Source organism: Staurois parvus, unplaced genomic scaffold, assembly GCF_062004578.1.
Source record: "Staurois parvus isolate SC_StPar_1 unplaced genomic scaffold, SC_StPar_1.0 ptg000662l, whole genome shotgun sequence".
In the NCBI taxonomy this organism is placed as follows: Eukaryota; Metazoa; Chordata; class Amphibia; order Anura; family Ranidae; genus Staurois; species Staurois parvus.
Window position 1 is genome coordinate 806,697 of NW_028318458.1, and position 22,927 is coordinate 829,623.

Below are 22,927 nucleotides of genomic sequence, written 5' to 3' on the forward strand. Positions count from 1 at the left end.
GTTCAAAGGCAAAGAAGGCGTTTTGAAATCAGGGAGGACAACAAGGTGGGGACTTTTCCCATTTTTCCCACCTTTGTAAAAGCCCTTTTGGATCCCCTGTTCTGTTTTCTTTCTGTGTGATGAAAGGGAGTGAAGCCCGTGACATGGTGGATGTGTGGAAAATGCATGTGTTTTTTTCCAGGGTGAGTAGACAGTGTATGTTGCAAGCTCTGTTAGATGCAGAGTTGGCGATTTCGGCTCCTGAGGAAAATAGTGGAGGGCAAAGGAGCTTTGAAAGCTTGAGCTGCTGATGACTTTTCCCTGGATATGGCTTCTTGCAAAGCTTGAAAGATGCAGAGTAGCTGCTTTCAGCCATTAAGGACTCCAAGTGGCAGAAAAAGCCTAGAAAAGCGTGCCCCGTGTGAGGATCGAACTCACGACCTTCAGATTATGAGACTGACGCGCTACCTACTGCGCTAACGAGGCTGCGTGCTGGAAGCTGGGCACTTGTCCCCCCTGCCCACCACGCTTGGAAGACCATGGCGGTGCTAGTTTTCTTCTCGCTTTGGTTTTCTCTATTTCTCCCACAGCAGCCTTGGCAGTTTTCCCATATGGTCTAGCGGTTAGGATTCCTGGTTTTCACCCAGGCGGCCCGGGTTCGACTCCCGGTATGGGAAATGCAAGACATTTTAGTGACACGCTTGCTCCTGCTGCTTAAACCTGCCAAACTCTTTTCCCCTTGCAACCTCAAATCATTCTCTTGTTGGCAAAGTACCAAGCAACGCAACATACATGCTCTGCTTCAACAACCCCTAGTGCTTTACTTCCAACTGCTTTACAAATCTGCCCGCATAGTCCAGCGGGTCTTGCTGCTTTGCCTCCCTCTCTCTACGCTCATTTTGAGGACAATTTATCAAAGAGTCGAAAGACATGCGAAGACTAAAAACTTGCAAACACTCACAGTCATCACTGACCGGTCATAAAAACCCAATGAAATCAACGAAGAAAACCCCAGGCGACATTAAGAATATTCCGTCCCCACCTTGCCTTCATGGAAGGAAAACAAAACAAAACAAAGGCCTACACTATGGCAGGACTGGTGGACCCAGTTTTGGTGCCGCAGATAAAACAGAAACAAATCATTGCACATTCTTACAAAGAAACAACATCCACAGTGGCTATCATACGCTGAGAGCAAACCATGAACTAAAGGCAAAGCCAAAGAGCCTCGGCTTTTCATGTGCCAAGAGAAAAGGGTGAAACTGAGAAGGACCAGAAAGATCTTTCACTCTTTTTTTGAAAAAAAAAAACCAAAAACTCTTTACATTCCTCTCTGTCTCTTCAATTTCATTCCCTGTCTTGTCCAAGTGCTGAGCAATGGGGCACATGTGCTTGCTTTCAACAATCCTTATTGGGCTTGATATGAAATTGCTTTTGGAAATCTGGCCTTTCATTTCAAAGAGGTTGCTGCTTTTCTTCCGCTTTTCGCCACTCCTTCTATAAGATGCTGAGAGACACTATTAAAAAGCCTTTGAAACATAGCAAAGTGAAGCAAAAACACTCAATGCCCATTTCAGAAGCGGTCCTTCTCCAGTTTCCCACAGTTGCTAAAAAGGGCCTAATCCACGTCAAGGCTGGGAGTCCAACGTTTGCGGGTAAAGATAGGAGGGAATGCTATTTCTTTTGGGCTTCTTTCCAAGGAAGCCAAATCCATGCACAAATCATTTCCCACCGGTAATCATGCAGTGAGGAAAAGCGGCGAAAGGGGGAAGTTAAAGTACCCGTGCTGTTCAAAGGCAAAGAAAGCGTTTTGAAATCAGGGAGGACAACAAGGTGGGGACTTTTCCCATTTTTCCCACCTTTGTAAAAGCCCTTTTGGATCCTCTGTTCTGTTTTCTTTCTGTGTGATGAAAGGGAGTGAAGCCCGTGACATGGTGGATGTGTGGAAAATGCATGTGTTTTTTTCCAGGGTGAGTAGACAGTGTATGTTGCAAGCTCTGTTAGATGCAGAGTTGGCGATTTCGGCTCCTGAGGAAAATGGTGGAGGGCAAAGGAGCTTTGAAAGCTTGAGCTGCTGATGACTTTTCCCTGGATATGGCTTCTTGCAAAGCTTGAAAGATGCAGAGTAGCGGCTTTCAGCCATTAAGGACTCCAAGTGGCAGAAAAAGCCTAGAGAAGAGTGCCCCGTGTGAGGATCGAACTCACGACCTTCAGATTATGAGACTGACGCGCTACCTACTGCGCTAACGAGGCTGCGTGCTGGAAGATGGGCACTTGTCCCCCCTGCCCACCACGCTTGGAAGACCATGGAGGTGCTAGTTTTCTTCTCGCTTTGGTTTTCTCTATTTCTCCCACAGCAGCCTTGGCAGTTTTCCCATATGGTCTAGCGGTTAGGATTCCTGGTTTTCACCCAGGCGGCCCGGGTTCGACTCCCGGTATGGGAAATGCAAGACATTTTAGTGACACGCTTGCTCCTGCTGCTTAAACCTGCCAAACTCTTTTCCCCTTGCAACCTCAAATCATTCCCTTGTTGGCAAAATACCAAGCAACGCAACATACATGCTCTGCTTCAACAACCCCTAGTGCTTTACTTCCAACTGCTTTACAAATCTGCCCGCGTAGTCCAGCGGGTCTTGCTGCTTTGCCTCCCTCTCTCTACGCTCATTTTGAGGACAATTTATTAAAGAGTCTAAAGACATGCGAAGACTAAAAACTTGCAAACACTCACAGTCATCACTGACCGGTCATAAAAACCCAATGAAATCAACGAAGAAAACCCCAGGCGACATTAAGAATATTCCGTCCCCACCTTGCCTTCATGGAAGGAAAACAAAACAAAACAAAGGCCTACACTATGGCAGGACTGGTGGACCCAGTTTTGGTGCCGCAGATAAAACAGAAACAAATCATTGCACATTCTTACAAAGAAACAACATCCACAGTGGTTATCATACGCTGAGAGCAAACCATGAACTAAAGACAAAGCCAAAGAGCCTCGGCTTTTCATGTGCCAAGAGAAAAGGGTGAAACTGAGAAGGACCAGAAAGATCTTTCACTCTTTTTTTGAAAAAAAAACCCCAAAACTCTTTACATTCCTCTCTGTCTCTTCAATTTCATTCCCTGTCTTGTCCAAGTGCTGAGCAATGGGGCACATGTGCTTGCTTTCAACAAGCCTTATTGGGCTTGATATGAAATTGCTTTTGGAAATCTGGCCTTTCATTTCAAAGAGGTTGCTGCTTTTCTTCCGCTTTTCGCCACTCCTTCTATAAGATGCTGAGAGACACTATTAAAAAGCCTTTGAAACATAGCAAAGTGAAGCAAACACTCTCAATGCCCATTTCAGAAGCGGTCCTTCTCCAGTTTCCCACAGTTGCAAAAAAGGGCCTAATCCACGTCAAGGCTGGGAGTCCAACGTTTGCGGGTAAAGATAGGAGGGAATGCTATTTCTTTTGGGCTTCTTTCCAAGGAAGCCAAATCCATGCACAAATCATTTCCCACCGGTAATCATGCAGTGAGGAAAAGCGGCGAAAGGGGGAAGTTAAAGTACCCGTGCTGTTCAAAGGCAAAGAAGGCGTTTTGAAATCAGGGAGGACAACAAGGTGGGGACTTTTCCCATTTTTCCCACCTTTGTAAAAGCCCTTTTGGATCCTCTGTTCTGTTTTCTTTCTGTGTGATGAAAGGGAGTGAAGCCCGTGACATGGTGGATGTGTAGAAAATGCATGTGTTTTTTTCCAGGGTGAGTAGACAGTGTATGTTGCAAGCTCTGTTAGATGCAGAGTTGGCGATTTCGGCTCCTGAGGAAAATTGTGGAATGCAAAGGAGCTTTGAAAGCTTGAGCTGCTGATGACTTTTCCCTGGATATGGCTTCTTGCAAAGCTTGAAAGATGCAGAGTAGCGGCTTTCAGCCATTAAGGACTCCAAGTGGCAGAAAAAGCCTAGAAAAGAGTGCCCCGTGTGAGGATCGAACTCACGACCTTCAGATTATGAGCCTGACGCGCTACCTACTGCGCTAACGAGGCTGCGTGCTGGAAGATGGGCACTTGTCCCCCCTGCCCACCACGCTTGGAAGACCATGGCGGTGCTAGTTTTCTTCTCGCTTTGGTTTTCTCTATTTCTCCCACAGCAGCCTTGGCAGTTTTCCCATATGGTCTAGCGGTTAGGATTCCTGGTTTTCACCCAGGCGGCCCGGGTTCGACTCCCGGTATGGGAAATGCAAGACATTTTAGTGACACGCTTGCTCCTGCTGCTTAAACCTGCCAAACTCTTTTCCCCTTGCAACCTCAAATCATTCCCTTGTTGGCAAAGTACCAAGCAACGCAACATACATGCTCTGCTTCAACAACCCCTAGTGCTTTACTTCCAACTGCTTTACAAATCTGCCCGCATAGTCCAGCGGGTCTTGCTGCTTTGCCTCCCTCTCTCTACGCTCATTTTGAGGACAATTTATCAAAGAGTCGAAAGACATGCGAAGACTAAAAACTTGCAAACACTCACAGTCATCACTGACCGGTCATAAAAACCCAATGAAATCAACGAAGAAAACCCCAGGCGACATTAAGAATATTCCGTCCCCACCTTGCCTTCATGGAAGGAAAACAAAACAAAACAAAGGCCTACACTATGGCAGGACTGGTGGACCCAGTTTTGGTGCCGCAGATAAAACAGAAACAAATCATTGCACATTCTTACAAAGAAACAACATCCACAGTGGTTATCATACGCTGAGAGCAAACCATGAACTAAAGGCAAAGCCAAAGAGCCTCGGCTTTTCATGTGCCAAGAGAAAAGGGTGAAACTGAGAAGGACCAGAAAGATCTTTCACTCTTTTTTTGAAAAAAAAAAACCAAAAACTCTTTACATTCCTCTCTGTCTCTTCAATTTCATTCCCTGTCTTGTCCAAGTGCTGAGCAATGGGGCACATGTGCTTGCTTTCAACAATCCTTATTGGGCTTGATATGAAATTGCTTTTGGAAATCTGGCCTTTCATTTCAAAGAGGTTGCTGCTTTTCTTCCGCTTTTCGCCACTCCTTCTATAAGATGCTGAGAGACACTATTAAAAAGCCTTTGAAACATAGCAAAGTGAAGCAAAAACACTCAATGCCCATTTCAGAAGTGGTCCTTCTCCAGTTTCCCACAGTTGCTAAAAAGGGCCTAATCCACGTCAAGGCTGGGAGTCCAACGTTTGCGGGTAAAGATAGGAGGGAATGCTATTTCTTTTGGGCTTCTTTCCAAGGAAGCCAAATCCATGCACAAATCATTTCCCACCGGTAATCATGCAGTGAGGAAAAGCGGCGAAAGGGGGAAGTTAAAGTACCCGTGCTGTTCAAAGGCAAAGAAAGCGTTTTGAAATCAGGGAGGACAAAAAGGTGGGGACTTTTCCCATTTTTCCCACCTTTGTAAAAGCCCTTTTGGATCCTCTGTTCTGTTTTCTTTCTGTGTGATGAAAGGGAGTGAAGCCCGTGACATGATGGATGTGTGGAAAATGCATGTGTTTTTTTCCAGGGTGAGTAGACAGTGTATGTTGCAAGCTCTGTTAGATGCAGAGTTGGCGATTTCGGCTCCTGAGGAAAATGGTGGAGGGCAAAGGAGCTTTGAAAGCTTGAGCTGCTGATGACTTTTCCCTGGATATGGCTTCTTGCAAAGCTTGAAAGATGCAGAGTAGCGGCTTTCAGCCATTAAGGACTCCAAGTGGCAGAAAAAGCCTAGAGAAGAGTGCCCCGTGTGAGGATCGAACTCACGACCTTCAGATTATGAGCCAGACGTGCTACCTACTGCGCTAACGAGGCTGCGTGCTGGAAGATGGGCACTTGTCCCCCCTGCCCACCACGCTTGGAAGACCATGGCGGTGCTAGTTTTCTTCTCGCTTTGGTTTTCTCTATTTCTCCCACAGCAGCCTTGGCAGTTTTCCCATATGGTCTAGCGGTTAGGATTCCTGGTTTTCACCCAGGCGGCCCGGGTTCGACTCCCGGTATGGGAAATGCAAGATATTTTAGTGACACGCTTGCTCCTGCTGCTTAAACCTGCCAAACTCTTTTCCCCTTGCAACCTGAAATCATTCCCTTGTTGGCAAAGTACCAAGCAACGCAACATACATGCTCTGCTTCAACAACCCCTAGTGCTTTACTTCCAACTGCTTTACAAATCTGCCCGCATAGTCCAGCGGGTCTTGCTGCTTTGCCTCCCTCTCTCTACGCTCATTTTGAGGACAATTTATCAAAGAGTCGAAAGACATGCGAAGACTAAAAACTTGCAAACACTCACAGTCATCACTGACCGGTAATAAAAACCCAATGAAATCAACGAAGAAAACCCCAGGCGACATTAAGAATATTCCGTCCCCACCTTGCCTTCATGGAAGGAAAACAAAACAAAACAAAGGCCTACACTATGGCAGGACTGGTGGACCCAGTTTTGGTGCCGCAGATAAAACAGAAACAAATCATTGCACATTCTTACAAAGAAACAACATCCACAGTGGTTATCATACGCTGAGAGCAAACCATGAACTAAAGGCAAAGCCAAAGAGCCTCGGCTTTTCATGTGCCAAGAGAAAAGGGTGAAACTGAGAAGGACCAGAAAGATCTTTCACTCTTTTTTTGAAAAAAAAAAAACCAAAAACTCTTTACATTCCTCTCTGTCTCTTCAATTTCATTCCCTGTCTTGTCCAAGTGCTGATCAATGGGGCACATGTGCTTGCTTTCAACAATCCTTATTGGGCTTGATATGAAATTGCTTTTGGAAATCTGGCCTTTCATTTCAAAGAGGTTGCTGCTTTTCTTCCGCTTTTCGCCACTCCTTCTATAAGATGCTGAGAGACACTATTAAAAAGCCTTTGAAACATAGCAAAGTGAAGCAAAAACACTCAATGCCCATTTCAGAAGCGGTCCTTCTCCAGTTTCCCACAGTTGCTAAAAAGGGCCTAATCCACGTCAAGGCTGGGAGTCCAACGTTTGCGGGTAAAGATAGGAGGGAATGCTATTTCTTTTGGGCTTCTTTCCAAGGAAGCCAAATCCATGCACAAATCATTTCCCACCGGTAATCATGCAGTGAGGATAAGCGGCGAAAGGGGGAAGTTAAAGTACCCGTGCTATTCAAAGGCAAAGAAAGCGTTTTGAAATCAGGGAGGACAACAAGGTGGGGACTTTTCCCATTTTTCCCACCTTTGTAAAAGCCCTTTTGGATCCTCTGTTCTGTTTTCTTTCTGTGTGATGAAAGGGAGTGAAGCCCGTGACATGGTGGGTGTGTGGAAAATGCATGTGTTTTTTTCCAGGGTGAGTAGACAGTGTATGTTGCAAGCTCTGTTAGATGCAGAGTTGGCGATTTCGGCTCCTGAGGAAAATGGTGGAGGGCAAAGGAGCTTTGAAAGCTTGAGCTGCTGATGACTTTTCCCTGGATATGGCTTCTTGCAAAGCTTGAAAGATGCAGAGTAGCGGCTTTCAGCCATTAAGGACTCCAAGTGGCAGAAAAAGCCTAGAGAAGAGTGCCCCGTGTGAGGATCGAACTCACGACCTTCAGATTATGAGCCTGACGCGCTACCTACTGCGCTAACGAGGCTGCGTGCTGGAAGATGGGCACTTGTCCCCCCTGCCCACCACGCTTGGAAGACCATGGCGGTGCTAGTTTTCTTCTCGCTTTGGTTTTCTCTATTTCTCCCACAGCAGCCTTGGCAGTTTTCCCATATGGTCTAGCGGTTAGGATTCCTGGTTTTCACCCAGGCGGCCCGGGTTCGACTCCCGGTATGGGAAATGCAAGATATTTTAGTGACACGCTTGCTCCTGCTGCTTAAACCTGCCAAACTCTTTTCCCCTTGCAACCTCAAATCATTCCCTTGTGTGCAAAGTACCAAGCAACGCAACATACATGCTCTGCTTCAACAACCCCTAGTGCTTTACTTCCAACTGCTTTACAAATCTGCCCGCATAATCCAGCGGGTCTTGCTGCTTTGCCTCCCTCTCTCTACGCTCATTTTGAGGACAATTTATCAAAGAGTCGAAAGACATGCGAAGACTAAAAACTTGCAAACACTCACAGTCATCACTGACCGGTCATAAAAACCCAATGAAATCAACGAAGAAAACCCCAGGCGACATTAAGAATATTCCGTCCCCACCTTGCCTTCATGGAAGGAAAACAAAACAAAACAAAGGCCTACACTATGGCAGGACTGGTGGACCCAGTTTTGGTGCCGCAGATAAAACAGAAACAAATCATTGCACATTCTTACAAAGAAACAACATCCACAGTGGTTATCATACGCTGAGAGCAAACCATGAACTAAAGGCAAAGCCAAAGAGCCTCGGCTTTTCATGTGCCAAGAGAAAAGGGTGAAACTGAGAAGGACCAGAAAGATCTTTCACTCTTTTTTTGAAAAAAAAAAAACCAAAAACTCTTTACATTCCTCTCTGTCTCTTCAATTTCATTCCCTGTCTTGTCCAAGTGCTGAGCAATGGGGCACATGTGCTTGCTTTCAACAAGCCTTATTGGGCTTGATATGAAATTGCTTTTGGAAATCTGGCCTTTCATTTCAAAGAGGTTGCTGCTTTTCTTCCGCTTTTCGCCACTCCTTCTATAAGATGCTGAGAGACACTATTAAAAAGCCTTTGAAACATAGCAAAGTGAAGCAAAAACACTCAATGCCCATTTCAGAAGCGGTCCTTCTCCAGTTTCCCACAGTTGCTAAAAAGGGCCTAATCCACGTCAAGGCTGGGAGTCCAACGTTTGCGGGTAAAGATAGGAGGGAATGCTATTTCTTTTGGGCTTCTTTCCAAGGAAGCCAAATCCATGCACAAATCATTTCCCACCGGTAATCATGCAGTGAGGAAAAGCGGCGAAAGGGGGAAGTTAAAGTACCCGTGCTGTTCAAAGGCAAAGAAGGCGTTTTGAAATCAGGGAGGACAACAAGGTGGGGACTTTTCCCATTTTTCACACCTTTGTAAAAGCCCTTTTGGATCCTCTGTTCTGTTTTCTTTCTGTGTGATGAAAGGGAGTGAAGCCCGTGACATGGTGGATGTGTGGAAAATGCATGTGTTTTTTTCCAGGGTGAGTAGACAGTGTATGTTGCAAGCTCTGTTACATGCAGAGTTGGCGATTTCGGCTCCTGAGGAAAATGGTGGAGGGCAAAGGAGCTTTGAAAGCTTGAGCTGCTGATGACTTTTCCCTGGATATGGCTTCTTGCAAAGCTTTAAAGATGCAGAGTAGCGGCTTTCAGCCATTAAGGACTCCAAGTGGCAGAAAAAGCCTAGAGAAGAGTGCCCCGTGTGAGGATCGAACTCACGACCTTCAGATTATGAGCCTGACGCGCTACCTACTGCGCTAACGAGGCTGCGTGCTGGAAGATGGGCACTTGTCCCCCCTGCCCACCACGCTTGGAAGACCATGGCGGTGCTAGTTTTCTTCTCGCTTTGGTTTTCTCTATTTCTCCCACAGCAGCCTTGGCAGTTTTCCCATATGGTCTAGCGGTTAGGATTCCTGGTTTTCACCCAGGCGGCCCGGGTTCGACTCCCGGTATGGGAAATGCAAGATATTTTAGTGACACGCTTGCTCCTGCTGCTTAAACCTGCCAAACTCTTTTCCCCTTGCAACCTCAAATCATTCCCTTGTGTGCAAAGTACCAAGCAACGCAACATACATGCTCTGCTTCAACAACCCCTAGTGCTTTACTTCCAACTGCTTTACAAATCTGCCCGCATAATCCAGCGGGTCTTGCTGCTTTGCCTCCCTCTCTCTACGCTCATTTTGAGGACAATTTATCAAAGAGTCGAAAGACATGCGAAGACTAAAAACTTGCAAACACTCACAGTCATCACTGACCGGTCATAAAAACCCAATGAAATCAACGAAGAAAACCCCAGGCGACATTAAGAATATTCCGTCCCCACCTTGCCTTCATGGAAGGAAAACAAAACAAAACAAAGGCCTACACTATGGCAGGACTGGTGGACCCAGTTTTGGTGCCGCAGATAAAACAGAAACAAATCATTGCACATTCTTACAAAGAAACAACATCCACAGTGGTTATCATACGCTGAGAGCAAACCATGAACTAAAGGCAAAGCCAAAGAGCCTCGGCTTTTCATGTGCCAAGAGAAAAGGGTGAAACTGAGAAGGACCAGAAAGATCTTTCACTCTTTTTTTGAAAAAAAAAAAACCAAAAACTCTTTACATTCCTCTCTGTCTCTTCAATTTCATTCCCTGTCTTGTCCAAGTGCTGAGCAATGGGGCACATGTGCTTGCTTTCAACAAGCCTTATTGGGCTTGATATGAAATTGCTTTTGGAAATCTGGCCTTTCATTTCAAAGAGGTTGCTGCTTTTCTTCTGCTTTTCGCCACTCCTTCTATAAGATGCTGAGAGACACTATTAAAAAGCCTTTGAAACATAGCAAAGTGAAGCAAAAACACTCAATGCCCATTTCAGAAGCGGTCCTTCTCCAGTTTCCCACAGTTGCTAAAAAGGGCCTAATCCACGTCAAGGCTGGGAGTCCAACGTTTGCGGGTAAAGATAGGAGGGAATGCTATTTCTTTTGGGCTTCTTTCCAAGGAAGCCAAATCCATGCACAAATCATTTCCCACCGGTAATCATGCAGTGAGGAAAAGCGGCGAAAGGGGGAAGTTAAAGTACCCGTGCTGTTCAAAGGCAAAGAAGGCGTTTTGAAATCAGGGAGGACAACAAGGTGGGGACTTTTCCCATTTTTCACACCTTTGTAAAAGCCCTTTTGGATCCTCTGTTCTGTTTTCTTTCTGTGTGATGAAAGGGAGTGAAGCCCGTGACATGGTGGATGTGTGGAAAATGCATGTGTTTTTTTCCAGGGTGAGTAGACAGTGTATGTTGCAAGCTCTGTTACATGCAGAGTTGGCGATTTCGGCTCCTGAGGAAAATGGTGGAGGGCAAAGGAGCTTTGAAAGCTTGAGCTGCTGATGACTTTTCCCTGGATATGGCTTCTTGCAAAGCTTTAAAGATGCAGAGTAGCGGCTTTCAGCCATTAAGGACTCCAAGTGGCAGAAAAAGCCTAGAGAAGAGTGCCCCGTGTGAGGATCGAACTCACGACCTTCAGATTATGAGACTGACATGCTACTTACTGTGCCAACGAGGCTGCGTGCTGGAAGATGGGCACTTGTCCCACCTGCCCACCACGCTTGGAAGACCATGGCGGTGCTAGTTTTCTTCTCGCTTTGGTTTTCTCTATTTCTCCCACAGCAGCCTTGGCAGTTTTCCCATATGGTCTAGCGCTTAGGATTCCTGGTTTTCACCCAGGCGGCCCGGGTTCGACTCCCGGTATGGGAAATGCAAGACATTTTAGTGACACGCTTGCTCCTGCTGCTTAAACCTGCCAAACTCTTTTCCCCTTGCAACCTCAAATCATTCCCTTGTTGGCAAAGTACCAAGCAACGCAACATACATGCTCTGCTTCAACAACCCCTAGTGCTTTACTTCCAACTGCTTTACAAATCTGCCCGCATAGTCCAGCGGGTCTTGCTGCTTTGCCTCCCTCTCTCTACGCTCATTTTGAGGACAATTTATCAAAGAGTCGAAAGACATGCGAACACTAAAAACTTGCAAACACTCACAGTCATCACTGACCGGTCATAAAAACCCAATGAAATCAACGAAGAAAACCCCAGGCGACATTAAGAATATTCCGTCCCCACCTTGCCTTCATGGAAGGAAAACAAAACAAAACAAAGGCCTACACTATGGCAGGACTGGTGGACCCAGTTTTGGTGCCGCAGATAAAACAGAAACAAATCATTGCACATTCTTACAAAGAAACAACATCCACAGTGGTTATCATACGCTGAGAGCAAACCATGAACTAAAGGCAAAGCCAAAGAGCCTCGGCTTTTCATGTGCCAAGAGAAAAGGGTGAAACTGAGAAGGACCAGAAAGATCTTTCACTCTTTTTTTGAAAAAAAAAAACCAAAAACTCTTTACATTCCTCTCTGTCTCTTCAATTTCATTCCCTGTCTTGTCCAAGTGCTGAGCAATGGGGCACATGTGCTTGCTTTCAACAATCCTTATTGGGCTTGATATGAAATTGCTTTTGGAAATCTGGCCTTTCATTTCAAAGAGGTTGCTGCTTTTCTTCCGCTTTTCGCCACTCCTTCTATAAGATGCTGAGAGACACTATTAAAAAGCCTTTGAAACATAGCAAAGTGAAGCAAAAACACTCAATGCCCATTTCAGAAGCGGTCCTTCTCCAGTTTCCCACAGTTGCTAAAAAGGGCCTAATCCACGTCAAGGCTGGGAGTCCAACGTTTGCGGGTAAAGATAGGAGGGAATGCTATTTCTTTTGGGCTTCTTTCCAAGGAAGCCAAATCCATGCACAAATCATTTCCCACCGGTAATCATGCAGTGAGGAAAAGCGGCGAAAGGGGGAAGTTAAAGTACCCGTGCTATTCAAAGGCAAAGAAAGCGTTTTGAAATCAGGGAGGACAACAAGGTGGGGACTTTTCCCATTTTTCCCACCTTTGTAAAAGCCCTTTTGGATCCTCTGTTCTGTTTTCTTTCTGTGTGATGAAAGGGAGTGAAGCCCGTGACATGGTGGATGTGTGGAAAATGCATGTGTTTTTTTCCAGGGTGAGTAGACAGTGTATGTTGCAAGCTCTGTTAGATGCAGAGTTGGCGATTTCGGCTCCTGAGGAAAATGGTGGAGGGCAAAGGAGCTTTGAAAGCTTGAGCTGCTGATGACTTTTCCCTGGATATGGCTTCTTGCAAAGCTTGAAAGATGCAGAGTAGCGGCTTTCAGCCATTAAGGACTCCAAGTGGCAGAAAAAGCCTAGAGAAGAGTGCCCCGTGTGAGGATCGAACCCACGACCTTCAGATTATGAGACTGACGCGCTACCTACTGCACTAACGAGGCTGCGTGCTGGAAGATGGGCACTTGTCCCCCCTGCCCACCACGCTTGGAAGACCATGGCGGTGCTAGTTTTCTTCTCGCTTTGGTTTTCTCTATTTCTCCCACAGCAGCCTTGGCAGTTTTCCCATATGGTCTAGCGGTTAGGATTCCTGGTTTTCACCCAGGCGGCCCGGGTTCGACTCCCGGTATGGGAAATGCAAGATATTTTAGTGACACGCTTCCTCCTGCTGCTTAAACCTGCCAAACTCTTTTCCCCTTGCAACCTGAAATCATTCCCTTGTTGGCAAAGTACCAAGCAACGCAACATACATGCTCTGCTTCAACAACCCCTAGTGCTTTACTTCCAACTGCTTTACAAATCTGCCCGCATAGTCCAGCGGGTCTTGCTGCTTTGCCTCCCTCTCTCTACGCTCATTTTGAGGACAATTTATCAAAGAGTCGAAAGACATGCGAAGACTAAAAACTTGCAAACACTCACAGTCATCACTGACCGGTCATAAAAACCCAATGAAATCAACGAAGAAAACCCCAGGCGACATTAAGAATATTCCGTCCCCACCTTGCCTTCATGGAAGGAAAACAAAACAAAACAAAGGCCTACACTATGGCAGGACTGGTGGACCCAGTTTTGGTGCCGCAGATAAAACAGAAACAAATCATTGCACATTCTTACAAAGAAACAACATCCACAGTGGTTATCATACGCTGAGAGCAAACCATGAACTAAAGGCAAAGCCAAAGAGCCTCGGCTTTTCATGTGCCAAGAGAAAAGGGTGAAACTGAGAAGGACCAGAAAGATCTTTCACTCTTTTTTTGAAAAAAAAAAAACCAAAAACTCTTTACATTCCTCTCTGTCTCTTCAATTTCATTCCCTGTCTTGTCCAAGTGCTGATCAATGGGGCACATGTGCTTGCTTTCAACAATCCTTATTGGGCTTGATATGAAATTGCTTTTGGAAATCTGGCCTTTCATTTCAAAGAGGTTGCTGCTTTTCTTCCGCTTTTCGCCACTCCTTCTATAAGATGCTGAGAGACACTATTAAAAAGCCTTTGAAACATAGCAAAGTGAAGCAAAAACACTCAATGCCCATTTCAGAAGCGGTCCTTCTCCAGTTTCCCACAGTTGCTAAAAAGGGCCTAATCCACGTCAAGGCTGGGAGTCCAACGTTTGCGGGTAAAGATAGGAGGGAATGCTATTTCTTTTGGGCTTCTTTCCAAGGAAGCCAAATCCATGCACAAATCATTTCCCACCGGTAATCATGCAGTGAGGAAAAGCGGCGAAAGGGGGAAGTTAAAGTACCCGTGCTGTTCAAAGGCAAAGAAAGCGTTTTGAAATCAGGGAGGACAACAAGGTGGGGACTTTTCCCATTTTTCCCACCTTTGTAAAAGCCCTTTTGGATCCTCTGTTCTGTTTTCTTTCTGTGTGATGAAAGGGAGTGAAGCCCGTGACATGGTGGGTGTGTGGAAAATGCATGTGTTTTTTTCCAGGGTGAGTAGACAGTATATGTTGCAAGCTCTGTTAGATGCAGAGTTGGCGATTTCGGCTCCTGAGGAAAATGGTGGAGGGCAAAGGAGCTTTGAAAGCTTGAGCTGCTGATGACTTTTCCCTGGATATGGCTTCTTGCAAAGCTTGAAAGATGCAGAGTAGCGGCTTTCAGCCATTAAGGACTCCAAGTGGCAGAAAAAGCCTAGAGAAGAGTGCCCCGTGTGAGGATCGAACTCACGACCTTCAGATTATGAGCCTGACGCGCTACCTACTGCGCTAACGAGGCTGCGTGCTGGAAGATGGGCACTTGTCCCCCCTGCCCACCACGCTTGGAAGACCATGGCGGTGCTAGTTTTCTTCTCGCTTTGGTTTTCTCTATTTCTCCCACAGCAGCCTTGGCAGTTTTCCCATATGGTCTAGCGGTTAGGATTCCTGGTTTTCACCCAGGCGGCTCGGGTTCGACTCCCGGTATGGGAAATGCAAGATATTTTAGTGACACGCTTGCTCCTGCTGCTTAAACCTGCCAAACTCTTTTCCCCTTGCAATCTGAAATCATTCCCTTGTTGGCAAAGTACCAAGCAACGCAACATACATGCTCTGCTTCAACAACCCCTAGTGCTTTACTTCCAACTGCTTTACAAATCTGCCCGCATAGTCCAGCGGGTCTTGCTGCTTTGCCTCCCTCTCTCTACGCTCATTTTGAGGACAATTTATCAAAGAGTCGAAAGACATGCGAAGACTAAAAACTTGCAAACACTCACAGTCATCACTGACCGGTCATAAAAACCCAATGAAATCAACGAAGAAAACCCCAGGCGACATTAAGAATATTCCGTCCCCACCTTGCCTTCATGGAAGGAAAACAAAACAAAACAAAGGCCTACACTATGGCAGGACTGGTGGACCCAGTTTTGGTGCCGCAGATAAAACAGAAACAAATCATTGCACATTCTTACAAAGAAACAACATCCACAGTGGTTATCATACGCTGAGAGCAAACCATGAACTAAAGGCAAAGCCAAAGAGCCTCGGCTTTTCATGTGCCAAGAGAAAAGGGTGAAACTGAGAAGGACCAGAAAGATCTTTCACTCTTTTTTTGAAAAAAAAAAAACCAAAAACTCTTTACATTCCTCTCTGTCTCTTCAATTTCATTCCCTGTCTTGTCCAAGTGCTGAGCAATGGGGCACATGTGCTTGCTTTCAACAAGCCTTATTGGGCTTGATATGAAATTGCTTTTGGAAATCTGGCCTTTCATTTCAAAGAGGTTGCTGCTTTTCTTCCGCTTTTCGCCACTCCTTCTATAAGATGCTGAGAGACACTATTAAAAAGCCTTTGAAACATAGCAAAGTGAAGCAAAAACACTCAATGCCCATTTCAGAAGCGGTCCTTCTCCAGTTTCCCACAGTTGCTAAAAAGGGCCTAATCCACGTCAAGGCTGGGAGTCCAACGTTTGCGGGTAAAGATAGGAGGGAATGCTATTTCTTTTGGGCTTCTTTCCAAGGAAGCCAAATCCATGCACAAATCATTTCCCACCGGTAATCATGCAGTGAGGAAAAGCGGCGAAAGGGGGAAGTTAAAGTACCCGTGCTGTTCAAAGGCAAAGAAGGCGTTTTGAAATCAGGGAGGACAACAAGGTGGGGACTTTTCCCATTTTTCACACCTTTGTAAAAGCCCTTTTGGATCCTCTGTTCTGTTTTCTTTCTGTGTGATGAAAGGGAGTGAAGCCCGTGACATGGTGGATGTGTGGAAAATGCATGTGTTTTTTTCCAGGGTGAGTAGACAGTGTATGTTGCAAGCTCTGTTACATGCAGAGTTGGCGATTTCGGCTCCTGAGGAAAATGGTGGAGGGCAAAGGAGCTTTGAAAGCTTGAGCTGCTGATGACTTTTCCCTGGATATGGCTTCTTGCAAAGCTTTAAAGATGCAGAGTAGCGGCTTTCAGCCATTAAGGACTCCAAGTGGCAGAAAAAGCCTAGAGAAGAGTGCCCCGTGTGAGGATCGAACTCACGACCTTCAGATTATGAGACTGACATGCTACATACTGTGCCAACGAGGCTGCGTGCTGGAAGATGGGCACTTGTCCCACCTGCCCACCACGCTTGGAAGACCATGGCGGTGCTAGTTTTCTTCTCGCTTTGGTTTTCTCTATTTCTCCCACAGCAGCCTTGGCAGTTTTCCCATATGGTCTAGCGGTTAGGATTCCTGGTTTTCACCCAGGCGGCCCGGGTTCGACTCCCGGTATGGGAAATGCAAGACATTTTAGTGACACGCTTGCTCCTGCTGCTTAAACCTGCCAAACTCTTTTCCCCTTGCAACCTGAAATCATTCCCTTGTTGGCAAAGTACCAAGCAACGCAACATACATGCTCTGCTTCAACAACCCCTAGTGCTTTACTTCCAACTGCTTTACAAATCTGCCCGCATAGTCCAGCGGGTCTTGCTGCTTTGCCTCCCTCTCTCTACGCTCATTTTGAGGACAATTTATCAAAGAGTCGAAAGACATGCGAAGACTAAAAACTTGCAAACACTCACAGTCATCACTGACCGGTCATAAAAACCCAATGAAATCAACGAAGAAAACCCCAGGCGACATTAAGAATATTCCGTCCCCACCTTGCCTTCATGGAAGGAAAACAAAACAAAACAAAGGCCTACACTATGGCAGGACTGGTGGACCCAGTTTTGGTGCCGCAGATAAAACAGAAACAAATCATTGCACATTCTTACAAAGAAACAACATCCACAGTGGTTATCATACGCTGAGAGCAAACCATGAACTAAAGGCAAAGCCATAGAGCCTCGGCTTTTCATGTGCCAAGAGAAAAGGGTGAAACTGAGAAGGACCAGAAAGATCTTTCACTCTTTTTTTGAAAAAAAAAAACCAAAAACTCTTTACATTCCTCTCTGTCTCTTCAATTTCATTCCCTGTCTTGTCCAAGTGCTGAGCAATGGGGCACATGTGCTTGCTTTCAACAATCCTTATTGGGCTTGATATGAAATTGCTTTTGGAAATCTGGCCTTTCATTTCAAAGAGGTTGCTGCTTTTCTTCCGCTTTTCGCCACTCCTTCTATAAGATGCTGAGAGACACTATTAAAAAGCCTTTGAAACATAGCAAAGTGAAGCAAAAACACTCAATGCCCATTTCAGAAGCGGTCCTTCTCCAGTTTCCCACAGTTGCTAAAAAGGGCCTAATCCACGTCAAGGCTGGGAGTCCAACGTTTGCGGGTAAAGATAGGAGGGAATGCTATTTCTTTTGGGCTTCTTTCCAAGGAAGCCAAATCCATGCACAAATCATTTCCCACCGGTAATCATGCAGTGAGGAAAAGCGGCGAAAGGGGGAAGTTAAAGTACCCGTGCTGTTCAAAGGCAAAGAAAGTGTTTTGAAATCAGGGAGGACAACAAGGTGGGGACTTTTCCCATTTTTCCCACCTTTGTAAAAGCCCTTTTGGATCCTCTGTTCTGTTTTCTTTCTGTGTGATGAAAGGGAGTGAAGCCCGTGACATGGTGGGTGTGTGGAAAATGCATGTGTTTTTTTCCAGGGTGAGTAGACAGTGTATGTTGCAAGCTCTGTTAGATGCAGAGTTGGCGATTTCGGCTCCTGAGGAAAATGGTGGAGGGCAAAGGAGCTTTGAAAGCTTGAGCTGCTGATGACTTTTCCCTGGATATGGCTTCTTGCAAAGCTTGAAAGATGCAGAATAGCGGCTTTCAGCCATTAAGGACTCCAAGTGGCAGAAAAAGCCTAGAGAAGAGTGCCCCGTGTGAGGATCGAACTCACAACCTTCAGATTATGAGCCTGACGCGCTACCTACTGCGCTAACGAGGCTGCGTGCTGGAAGATGGGCACTTGTCCCCCCTGCCCACCACGCTTGGAAGACCATGGCGGTGCTAGTTTTCTTCTCGCTTTGGTTTTCTCTATTTCTCCCACAGCAGCCTTGGCAGTTTTCCCATATGGTCTAGCGGTTAGGATTCCTGGTTTTCACCCAGGCGGCCCGGGTTCGACTCCCGGTATGGGAAATGCAAGATATTTTAGTGACACGCTTGCTCCTGCTGCTTAAACCTGCCAAACTCTTTTCCCCTTGCAACCTGAAATCATTCCCTTGTGTGCAAAGTACCAAGCAACGCAACATACATGCTCTGCTTCAACAACCCCTAGTGCTTTACTTCCAACTGCTTTACAAATCTGCCCGCATAGTCCAGCGGGTCTTGCTGCTTTGCCTCCCTCTCTCTACGCTCATTTTGAGGACAATTTATCAAAGAGTCGAAAGACATGCGAAGACTAAAAACTTGCAAACACTCACAGTCATCACTGACCGGTCATAAAAACCCAATGAAATCAACGAAGAAAACCCCAGGCGACATTAAGAATATTCCGTCCCCACCTTGCCTTCATGGAAGGAAAACAAAACAAAACAAAGGCCTACACTATGGCAGGACTGGTGGACCCAGTTTTGGTGCCGCAGATAAAACAGAAACAAATCATTGCACATTCTTACAAAGAAACAACATCCACAGTGGTTATCATACGCTGAGAGCAAACCATGAACTAAAGGCAAAGCCAAAGAGCCTCGGCTTTTCATGTGCCAAGAGAAAAGGGTGAAACTGAGAAGGACCAGAAAGATCTTTCACTCTTTTTTTGAAAAAAAAAAAACCAAAAACTCTTTACATTCCTCTCTGTCTCTTCAATTTCATTCCCTGTCTTGTCCAAGTGCTGAGCAATGGGGCACATGTGCTTGCTTTCAACAAGCCTTATTGGGCTTGATATGAAATTGCTTTTGGAAATCTGGCCTTTCATTTCAAAGAGGTTGCTGCTTTTCTTCCGCTTTTCGCCACTCCTTCTATAAGATGCTGAGAGACACTATTAAAAAGCCTTTGAAACATAGCAAAGTGAAGCAAAAACACTCAATGCCCATTTCAGAAGCGGTCCTTCTCCAGTTTCCCACAGTTGCTAAAAAGGGCCTAATCCACGTCAAGGCTGGGAGTCCAACGTTTGCGGGTAAAGATAGGAGGGAATGCTATTTCTTTTGGGCTTCTTTCCAAGGAAGCCAAATCCATGCACAAATCATTTCCCACCGGTAATCATGCAGTGAGGAAAAGCGGCGAAAGGGGGAAGTTAAAGTACCCGTGCTGTTCAAAGGCAAAGAAGGCGTTTTGAAATCAGGGAGGACAACAAGGTGGGGACTTTTCCCATTTTTCACACCTTTGTAAAAGCCCTTTTGGATCCTCTGTTCTGTTTTCTTTCTGTGTGATGAAAGGGAGTGAAGCCCGTGACATGGTGGATGTGTGGAAAATGCATGTGTTTTTTTCCAGGGTGAGTAGACAGTGTATGTTGCAAGCTCTGTTACATGCAGAGTTGGCGATTTCGGCTCCTGAGGAAAATGGTGGAGGGCAAAGGAGCTTTGAAAGCTTGAGCTGCTGATGACTTTTCCCTGGATATGGCTTCTTGCAAAGCTTTAAAGATGCAGAGTAGCGGCTTTCAGCCATTAAGGACTCCAAGTGGCAGAAAAAGCCTAGAGAAGAGTGCCCCGTGTGAGGATCGAACTCACGACCTTCAGATTATGAGCCTGACGCGCTACCTACTGCGCTAACGAGGCTGCGTGCTGGAAGATGGGCACTTGTCCCCCCTGCCCACCACGCTTGGAAGACCATGGCGGTGCTAGTTTTCTTCTCGCTTTGGTTTTCTCTATTTCTCCCACAGCAGCCTTGGCAGTTTTCCCATATGGTCTAGCGGTTAGGATTCCTGGTTTTCACCCAGGCGGCCCGGGTTCGACTCCCGGTATGGGAAATGCAAGATATTTTAGTGACACGCTTGCTCCTGCTGCTTAAACCTGCCAAACTCTTTTCCCCTTGCAACCTCAAATCATTCCCTTGTGTGCAAAGTACCAAGCAACGCAACATACATGCTCTGCTTCAACAACCCCTAGTGCTTTACTTCCAACTGCTTTACAAATCTGCCCGCATAATCCAGCGGGTCTTGCTGCTTTGCCTCCCTCTCTCTACGCTCATTTTGAGGACAATTTATCAAAGAGTCGAAAGACATGCGAAGACTAAAAACTTGCAAACACTCACAGTCATCACTGACCGGTCATAAAAACCCAATGAAATCAACGAAGAAAACCCCAGGCGACATTAAGAATATTCCGTCCCCACCTTGCCTTCATGGAAGGAAAACAAAACAAAACAAAGGCCTACACTATGGCAGGACTGGTGGACCCAGTTTTGGTGCCGCAGATAAAACAGAAACAAATCATTGCACATTCTTACAAAGAAACAACATCCACAGTGGTTATCATACGCTGAGAGCAAACCATGAACTAAAGGCAAAGCCAAAGAGCCTCGGCTTTTCATGTGCCAAGAGAAAAGGGTGAAACTGAGAAGGACCAGAAAGATCTTTCACTCTTTTTTTGAAAAAAAAAAAACCAAAAACTCTTTACATTCCTCTCTGTCTCTTCAATTTCATTCCCTGTCTTGTCCAAGTGCTGAGCAATGGGGCACATGTGCTTGCTTTCAACAAGCCTTATTGGGCTTGATATGAAATTGCTTTTGGAAATCTGGCCTTTCATTTCAAAGAGGTTGCTGCTTTTCTTCTGCTTTTCGCCACTCCTTCTATAAGATGCTGAGAGACACTATTAAAAAGCCTTTGAAACATAGCAAAGTGAAGCAAAAACACTCAATGCCCATTTCAGAAGCGGTCCTTCTCCAGTTTCCCACAGTTGCTAAAAAGGGCCTAATCCACGTCAAGGCTGGGAGTCCAACGTTTGCGGGTAAAGATAGGAGGGAATGCTATTTCTTTTGGGCTTCTTTCCAAGGAAGCCAAATCCATGCACAAATCATTTCCCACCGGTAATCATGCAGTGAGGAAAAGCGGCGAAAGGGGGAAGTTAAAGTACCCGTGCTGTTCAAAGGCAAAGAAGGCGTTTTGAAATCAGGGAGGACAACAAGGTGGGGACTTTTCCCATTTTTCACACCTTTGTAAAAGCCCTTTTGGATCCTCTGTTCTGTTTTCTTTCTGTGTGATGAAAGGGAGTGAAGCCCGTGACATGGTGGATGTGTGGAAAATGCATGTGTTTTTTTCCAGGGTGAGTAGACAGTGTATGTTGCAAGCTCTGTTACATGCAGAGTTGGCGATTTCGGCTCCTGAGGAAAATGGTGGAGGGCAAAGGAGCTTTGAAAGCTTGAGCTGCTGATGACTTTTCCCTGGATATGGCTTCTTGCAAAGCTTTAAAGATGCAGAGTAGCGGCTTTCAGCCATTAAGGACTCCAAGTGGCAGAAAAAGCCTAGAGAAGAGTGCCCCGTGTGAGGATCGAACTCACGACCTTCAGATTATGAGACTGACATGCTACTTACTGTGCCAACGAGGCTGCGTGCTGGAAGATGGGCACTTGTCCCACCTGCCCACCACGCTTGGAAGACCATGGCGGTGCTAGTTTTCTTCTCGCTTTGGTTTTCTCTATTTCTCCCACAGCAGCCTTGGCAGTTTTCCCATATGGTCTAGCGCTTAGGATTCCTGGTTTTCACCCAGGCGGCCCGGGTTCGACTCCCGGTATGGGAAATGCAAGACATTTTAGTGACACGCTTGCTCCTGCTGCTTAAACCTGCCAAACTCTTTTCCCCTTGCAACCTCAAATCATTCCCTTGTTGGCAAAGTACCAAGCAACGCAACATACATGCTCTGCTTCAACAACCCCTAGTGCTTTACTTCCAACTGCTTTACAAATCTGCCCGCATAGTCCAGCGGGTCTTGCTGCTTTGCCTCCCTCTCTCTACGCTCATTTTGAGGACAATTTATCAAAGAGTCGAAAGACATGCGAAGACTAAAAACTTGCAAACACTCACAGTCATCACTGACCGGTCATAAAAACCCAATGAAATCAACGAAGAAAACCCCAGGCGACATTAAGAATATTCCGTCCCCACCTTGCCTTCATGGAAGGAAAACAAAACAAAACAAAGGCCTACACTATGGCAGGACTGGTGGACCCAGTTTTGGTGCCGCAGATAAAACAGAAACAAATCATTGCACATTCTTACAAAGAAACAACATCCACAGTGGTTATCATACGCTGAGAGCAAACCATGAACTAAAGGCAAAGCCAAAGAGCCTCGGCTTTTCATGTGCCAAGAGAAAAGGGTGAAACTGAGAAGGACCAGAAAGATCTTTCACTCTTTTTTTGAAAAAAAAAAACCAAAAACTCTTTACATTCCTCTCTGTCTCTTCAATTTCATTCCCTGTCTTGTCCAAGTGCTGAGCAATGGGGCACATGTGCTTGCTTTCAACAATCCTTATTGGGCTTGATATGAAATTGCTTTTGGAAATCTGGCCTTTCATTTCAAAGAGGTTGCTGCTTTTCTTCCGCTTTTCGCCACTCCTTCTATAAGATGCTGAGAGACACTATTAAAAAGCCTTTGAAACATAGCAAAGTGAAGCAAAAACACTCAATGCCCATTTCAGAAGCGGTCCTTCTCCAGTTTCCCACAGTTGCTAAAAAGGGCCTAATCCACGTCAAGGCTGGGAGTCCAACGTTTGCGGGTAAAGATAGGAGGGAATGCTATTTCTTTTGGGCTTCTTTCCAAGGAAGCCAAATCCATGCACAAATCATTTCCCACCGGTAA

At 45.8% G+C, this 22,927-nt stretch overlaps 23 non-coding genes across 23 annotated transcripts; 13 read left to right on the forward strand and 10 right to left on the reverse strand.

The window, feature by feature from the left end:
- Positions 1-392: 392 nt before the first annotated feature.
- Positions 393-465, reverse strand: TRNAM-CAU (transfer RNA methionine (anticodon CAU)). The gene has a single exon. It is a non-coding gene; the product is annotated as a tRNA-Met (tRNA).
- A 119-nt stretch (positions 466-584) lies between these two features.
- TRNAE-UUC (transfer RNA glutamic acid (anticodon UUC)) lies at positions 585-656 on the forward strand. The gene has a single exon. It is a non-coding gene; the product is annotated as a tRNA-Glu (tRNA).
- Positions 657-2,159: 1,503 nt separating this feature from the next.
- Positions 2,160-2,232, reverse strand: TRNAM-CAU (transfer RNA methionine (anticodon CAU)). Its single transcript has one exon. It is a non-coding gene; the product is annotated as a tRNA-Met (tRNA).
- A 119-nt stretch (positions 2,233-2,351) lies between these two features.
- TRNAE-UUC (transfer RNA glutamic acid (anticodon UUC)) lies at positions 2,352-2,423 on the forward strand. The gene has a single exon. It is a non-coding gene; the product is annotated as a tRNA-Glu (tRNA).
- Positions 2,424-3,925: 1,502 nt separating this feature from the next.
- TRNAM-CAU (transfer RNA methionine (anticodon CAU)) lies at positions 3,926-3,998 on the reverse strand. Its single transcript has one exon. It is a non-coding gene; the product is annotated as a tRNA-Met (tRNA).
- Positions 3,999-4,117: 119 nt separating this feature from the next.
- Positions 4,118-4,189, forward strand: TRNAE-UUC (transfer RNA glutamic acid (anticodon UUC)). Its single transcript has one exon. It is a non-coding gene; the product is annotated as a tRNA-Glu (tRNA).
- A 1,503-nt stretch (positions 4,190-5,692) lies between these two features.
- TRNAM-CAU (transfer RNA methionine (anticodon CAU)) lies at positions 5,693-5,765 on the reverse strand. The gene has a single exon. It is a non-coding gene; the product is annotated as a tRNA-Met (tRNA).
- Positions 5,766-5,884: 119 nt separating this feature from the next.
- On the forward strand, positions 5,885-5,956 carry TRNAE-UUC (transfer RNA glutamic acid (anticodon UUC)). Its single transcript has one exon. It is a non-coding gene; the product is annotated as a tRNA-Glu (tRNA).
- A 1,504-nt stretch (positions 5,957-7,460) lies between these two features.
- TRNAM-CAU (transfer RNA methionine (anticodon CAU)) lies at positions 7,461-7,533 on the reverse strand. The gene has a single exon. It is a non-coding gene; the product is annotated as a tRNA-Met (tRNA).
- Positions 7,534-7,652: 119 nt separating this feature from the next.
- TRNAE-UUC (transfer RNA glutamic acid (anticodon UUC)) lies at positions 7,653-7,724 on the forward strand. Its single transcript has one exon. It is a non-coding gene; the product is annotated as a tRNA-Glu (tRNA).
- A 1,504-nt stretch (positions 7,725-9,228) lies between these two features.
- On the reverse strand, positions 9,229-9,301 carry TRNAM-CAU (transfer RNA methionine (anticodon CAU)). The gene has a single exon. It is a non-coding gene; the product is annotated as a tRNA-Met (tRNA).
- Positions 9,302-9,420: 119 nt separating this feature from the next.
- Positions 9,421-9,492, forward strand: TRNAE-UUC (transfer RNA glutamic acid (anticodon UUC)). Its single transcript has one exon. It is a non-coding gene; the product is annotated as a tRNA-Glu (tRNA).
- Positions 9,493-11,188: 1,696 nt separating this feature from the next.
- On the forward strand, positions 11,189-11,260 carry TRNAE-UUC (transfer RNA glutamic acid (anticodon UUC)). The gene has a single exon. It is a non-coding gene; the product is annotated as a tRNA-Glu (tRNA).
- Positions 11,261-12,763: 1,503 nt separating this feature from the next.
- TRNAM-CAU (transfer RNA methionine (anticodon CAU)) lies at positions 12,764-12,836 on the reverse strand. The gene has a single exon. It is a non-coding gene; the product is annotated as a tRNA-Met (tRNA).
- Positions 12,837-12,955: 119 nt separating this feature from the next.
- TRNAE-UUC (transfer RNA glutamic acid (anticodon UUC)) lies at positions 12,956-13,027 on the forward strand. Its single transcript has one exon. It is a non-coding gene; the product is annotated as a tRNA-Glu (tRNA).
- A 1,504-nt stretch (positions 13,028-14,531) lies between these two features.
- TRNAM-CAU (transfer RNA methionine (anticodon CAU)) lies at positions 14,532-14,604 on the reverse strand. The gene has a single exon. It is a non-coding gene; the product is annotated as a tRNA-Met (tRNA).
- A 119-nt stretch (positions 14,605-14,723) lies between these two features.
- On the forward strand, positions 14,724-14,795 carry TRNAE-UUC (transfer RNA glutamic acid (anticodon UUC)). Its single transcript has one exon. It is a non-coding gene; the product is annotated as a tRNA-Glu (tRNA).
- Positions 14,796-16,491: 1,696 nt separating this feature from the next.
- On the forward strand, positions 16,492-16,563 carry TRNAE-UUC (transfer RNA glutamic acid (anticodon UUC)). The gene has a single exon. It is a non-coding gene; the product is annotated as a tRNA-Glu (tRNA).
- Positions 16,564-18,066: 1,503 nt separating this feature from the next.
- Positions 18,067-18,139, reverse strand: TRNAM-CAU (transfer RNA methionine (anticodon CAU)). The gene has a single exon. It is a non-coding gene; the product is annotated as a tRNA-Met (tRNA).
- A 119-nt stretch (positions 18,140-18,258) lies between these two features.
- On the forward strand, positions 18,259-18,330 carry TRNAE-UUC (transfer RNA glutamic acid (anticodon UUC)). Its single transcript has one exon. It is a non-coding gene; the product is annotated as a tRNA-Glu (tRNA).
- Positions 18,331-19,834: 1,504 nt separating this feature from the next.
- On the reverse strand, positions 19,835-19,907 carry TRNAM-CAU (transfer RNA methionine (anticodon CAU)). The gene has a single exon. It is a non-coding gene; the product is annotated as a tRNA-Met (tRNA).
- Positions 19,908-20,026: 119 nt separating this feature from the next.
- TRNAE-UUC (transfer RNA glutamic acid (anticodon UUC)) lies at positions 20,027-20,098 on the forward strand. Its single transcript has one exon. It is a non-coding gene; the product is annotated as a tRNA-Glu (tRNA).
- A 1,696-nt stretch (positions 20,099-21,794) lies between these two features.
- On the forward strand, positions 21,795-21,866 carry TRNAE-UUC (transfer RNA glutamic acid (anticodon UUC)). Its single transcript has one exon. It is a non-coding gene; the product is annotated as a tRNA-Glu (tRNA).
- Positions 21,867-22,927: the final 1,061 nt, after the last annotated feature.